Below are 4,961 nucleotides of genomic sequence, written 5' to 3' on the forward strand. Positions count from 1 at the left end.
CCTGCTGGCAATGCTCTGATTATTCTTCCTCTTGATGTTTTCACAAAAACCACATCCACAAGTGACACCCTGTGGTCCCATCTGGCTTGTCATGTTCACTGTTACATAGGAGATTGCAGGCATGGCGGCCGCAGGGTGGGGGTGGATTTATCCAGGGAGGACTTGGAACGACTTTAAAATATTTTGATATTATTCCAAATTATACGCAAGCCATGTTGGTACATATACCAGTAAATACATCTCTATGTCATTCTTTCTTCAATGAGTTTGTTATGGACCTTCCCTCCATGTTATTACATGTATCTGAAGACTTGATTTCACAGGAATATAGTAGCCCACAATATGAATTTAGCCAGCTCCTTCCTAATTTCTTGATCTGAACGGTGCTGTGGTGAGCCTGGGGCCCACCGGGTTGTCTCCCAGACCAGACTGCCGGAGATAGAATGGTTGAAGGGAAGGGTGTTTTTTTTCTCTTTTTAATTGTAGTAGAATATGTGTAATAGAAAAGTCACCATTTAATGTATAACTCGGTGGCATTTAGTACATTTGCAGTGTGCATGTGCAGCAACCACCACCACAATCCAGTTCCAGAAATTTCACGCAGGATACAACTTTTTTTTAGAAGTGCTGGAGATCAAACTCAGGGCCTCCAGCATGCTAGGCAAAGTGGTCCACCACTGTGCTCCACCCCTGGCCGGGGGTAGGAGCTTTTAATTAATTAATTATGTATTTAGGAGTTTTTAAAAAGACTTTGCATCTCACCAAATTGCTTTCCTCCCCTCCCCTCCCCTTCCCTTTTCTTTTCTTTTTGTCTTTTTGAGACAGGCTCTTGCTATGCAGTTCAGGCTGGCCTTGAGCTCACTTTGTAGCCCAGGCTGGCCTCGAACTCGCAATGATCCTCCTGCTTCAGCCTCCCAAGTGCTGGGATTACAGGCGTGCACTACCATGCTGGCTGCAAATTGCTTTTCCAAAGGTTAGGCCATTACAGGCAATCCCTTCCCAGAGAATGGGAGAACTGTATCAAGCTCCTATGCTTACCACCGTTATGAATTCTGATTTTTAAAAAGCTTGTCCAGTTTGGCAGGAGAATAACTATGTGTTATTTTTGTTCCTTTGATTAATAGAACCAAAGGACTGTTATCACCCTCCTTTTACTTCTGCTCATAAGACTTCCTGCTATGGCTTGGACGAGCCCATGCCCCGCAAGGCCTGTGTGTTAAAGGCTTGGTCCCCAGCTGGCTATGCTATTGGGAGGCGGTCTGACCTTTAAAAGGCGGGGCCTAGCGAGGAGTTCCAGGTCATTGGGGGCGTGGCCTTTTTATGAATTTAGGGGTCTACTCTTTATGCTCTCTGCCTGTGCGCAGTTTGCTGCTCCTCAGTGCCTTAGTGGATGGATGTGCGGCTTTGCCACAGGCCCCGGAGCAACAAATGGCCACGGACTGAAAGCTCTGAAATCGTGAGTCAAACAAACTTTCCTTTCTATTTTATTTATTTTTGTTTTATTTTGAGACAGGCTTCTGCTCTAGCCCAGGCTGGCCTCGAACTCGGTCCTTCAGCCTCACGAGTGCTGGGATTACAGATGTGCGCTACCACGCTTAACTCTTTCCCTCCCACTGCCTACGTCTCACGTAGTTGTTACAGTGCCGGAAAGCTGACCGACATAGTACTAACCCCTGCTAGACGCTTCTTTCTTTTAGCCAATCCTTTTGCAGTGGAGGGGTCGGATATGACTCAGGACCTCCAAACTCTAACGCTAGGGCTTGGCGAGTCATTAGCCAGGCGAAGAGGCTAACCCAGCTCGTGGGCATCCTGTAACCTGTGGAAGGGCTTTTAAAACAGCAAAGCAAGCCCCGTGGACATGTCCTGTGATGCCCTGTGGCAGCCACAGCCAGCTTGGGTGTCCAGGACTGATGAGGGAGGGGCACCTTAGGAAGGGGTGCGCTACCCCGTGGGAGAGTTTGTTCTTCCCTGAGACCCATGCCACCAGCAAGGTCAGCCTGGGAGCCTCCTTGTCTTCCTGGAAGGAGGTGTGAGGAGGGTCGTAATATGCGCAGGAGTTATTCCTAGCTGCAGGTTGAAGGAGGAAGTGGGTAGGCCTGAGAACAGGAAATCCTTAGAAATGCTCTCACCAGCTGAGGAGCTGTGGAGTGTGAGGGTTTAAGGTTGAATCAGTGAGTTACTTTCCTCTTGTGTCAAGAGCTTTGACTAGCATACAAAGCCCTACGGTTACTGGGAAATAATAATACCAACAATTAAACCCTTACTGTGCTAAAGACCCAATGCCAAGGAGTCCCCTTACATCAGCCCAGAAGGTAGCACTGTTAGTAAAGCCCACTTTGAAGATGAGAAAACTGCCGAATGTGGTGGTGCACACCTATAATCCCAGCACTCTGGAAGCTGAGGCAGGAGGATTGTTGTGAGTTCGAGACCAGCCTGGGCTACAGAGTGAGCTCAAGGCCAGCCTGAACTGCATAGTGAGACCCTGTCTCAAAAAGACAAAAAAAAAAGAAAAGAAAAGAAAAGAAAAGAAAGAAAAAGAGAAGATGAGGAAACTGACTCTCAGAGAGGTTCAGGCTAGCCATGGGTACACTACTGGTAGGGAGAAGTATTCTGCTTCCCATCTACCACCTATCACAAAGTAGACTGCATCTGTGCCCATGGACTGGACCCTTCCTGTGGGCCTTGGGCCCTTGGAGGAGGAGGAGGGGAAGGGCCAGCTGCCCAATGTAGTGCTGGCTTCCTGGGCAAAAGGAGTTCATCCAAGCCCACCCATAGAAGGAATGAGGTAGTGGCTCAACCCTAACTGAACGTTGTGTTTTTGTCTTTTTGAGACAGGGTCTCGCTATGCAGTTCGGGCGGGCCTTGAGCTCAGTTTGTAGCCCAGGCTGGTCTCAAACTCAAAACAATCCTCCTGCCTCAGCTTCCCAAGTGCTGGGATTACAGGTGTGCGCCACCACGCCCGGCCCCCTAGCTGAACATTGGAAGCATTTGGGAGATTCCAGTCCCACCATCAGAGAGTCTGATTTTGTTGCTGTGGGTTGAGACCGAGTGAAGCTGAAGTGGCATCAGTGCCTGCAACCCGGGCTAGGCAAACAAGCAGGGAAGGTCCCACGGGTGGGGCAGAATGTGCCAGACACCGGGGCGGGACTGAGCCGGGAGGAGTGAGGACTGGGTAAGGCTGGAGGCCAGGCCAAGGGCAGGAAGGCTCCCGCAAGTCCCTGGTAGGGGGGCTTCAGCTCTAGCGCTTCATCCAACATCTTGTCGGTCACCAGCCCAGACCTTGGAGCCTTGCTGTGTAGATTTTTTTCCTTTTAGTGCCGCAGCTTGAACCCAGGACCTTCACGTTGAGCTAATCCACAGCCCTTTTTTATTTTTTATTTTGAGACAGGATCTTTTAAGTTGCCCAGGCTGGGCTTAAGCCTTGTATCCTCTGCCTCAGCCTCTCGGAGTGCATAGCATTTTCCGAGCAGCTTAAGGGTGAAGCAGCCTGCCGGGGGGGACCCGTGTGTCCCCATGGCAACACTCTGAATGAGTGTCCCTGAACTTGAGGGAAATTTTGGCTTTTGCCCTTGGCGGATCAACATCTGTTCAGACGATGGGGAACTGGAGGCCAGGTGGGGCCCTGGCTTCTAGAACAATCCATCCATTGTCACCAGATCCCAGCAACCTGGATTCCCCGGGTCCCTTGGGGAAGCAGAATGGTGCTGACTGCAGCAAAGGCGGGCTGTGGCCCTGTGGGAAGCCATCTGCGGGAACCCAGCTGTCCGGGCCCAGCCCTGCTCCTCAGCACCCTCCCATCCCTCCCTCACCTCAGGCCCGCCTCATACCAGGACCTCCTGGGGCCAGGGGCTCTATATGGACTTCTTTCAGTGAACAAGGGGGCCTGGAATAAGCCAGACAGGGAGCCTTCCCCCACCACCCGCAGAGCTCTGCCCATGCCTGCTCCACACACACCCTTCGCTGCTCTGAGTGGGGGTGTGTTTGTCCCTAAACGAGAACCCTAACTTCCTGTATACATACTTGCGGGGTTCAGTGTGAGGTTTCAGCAGATGCATACAGTGAGCAATGGTCGTATCAGGGTAATTGGTCTCTCTGTCACCTCACCTCAGACATTTGTCATCTCTTTCTGCTGGGAACATTCAGAATCCTCTCCAGCTTTTCAAAATTAGCTATTTTGAAAGATGTAACTTATTGCTTCCTGTCATGATGACCCGGCTGGGCAACAGAACATCAGGATTTAACTCCTTCTAGCTGGGTATGGTGGCCTACACCTGTAATCCCAGCATTCTGGGAGGCTGAGGCAGGAGGACTGCAAGTTTGAGCCCAGGCTAGGCAACTTAGTGATTTAATGAGACCCAGTCCGAAAATAAAAAATAAAAACAGGGCAAAGATGTAGCTCTGTGGATAAGTGCTGGGTTCAGTCCTCAGTACTGGGGGGAAGGGGGTTCCTTCATCAGCTGCACCCATTAGCCACCCCCCTCTCTGTCCTCTTCCACAGCCTTTGGGAACCACTATTTTACTCTCTTGCCATGAGATCAGCTTTTCTGGCTTCTGCATAGAAGTAAGGTTGCACAGTATTTGTCGTCCCGTGCCTACCTTCTCTTCTGCCACATAATGTCCTCCAGCCTATCCATGTTGCCACGAATGCCAGGGTTGCATTCTTTTTTGTGGCAGACAGTATTGGTTGTGCGTATCCACAACCCTGTCTATCCATCTGTCTGTCTGAGGACGCCTAGGCTGATGCCACGTCTTAGTGACCGTGAACAGTGCCACAGGAAACACTCAGGACAGGTGTCTGTCCTGCATGCTATCTCTCCTCTGGATACGTACCCTGCAGTGAAGTTGCTGGATCATAGGACAGTTGTGGTTTTTGAGGAACCTCCATACTGCTCTCCATAATCTACATTCCAGCCAGTAGTGTATATGAGAATTCCCCTTTCTGGGAACCCTCTCCAGCATTT

Source organism: Chinchilla lanigera, unplaced genomic scaffold (genome assembly GCF_000276665.1).
Source record: "Chinchilla lanigera isolate Chin_1 unplaced genomic scaffold, ChiLan1.0 scaffold00036, whole genome shotgun sequence".
NCBI classification, from domain to species: domain Eukaryota; kingdom Metazoa; phylum Chordata; class Mammalia; order Rodentia; family Chinchillidae; genus Chinchilla; species Chinchilla lanigera.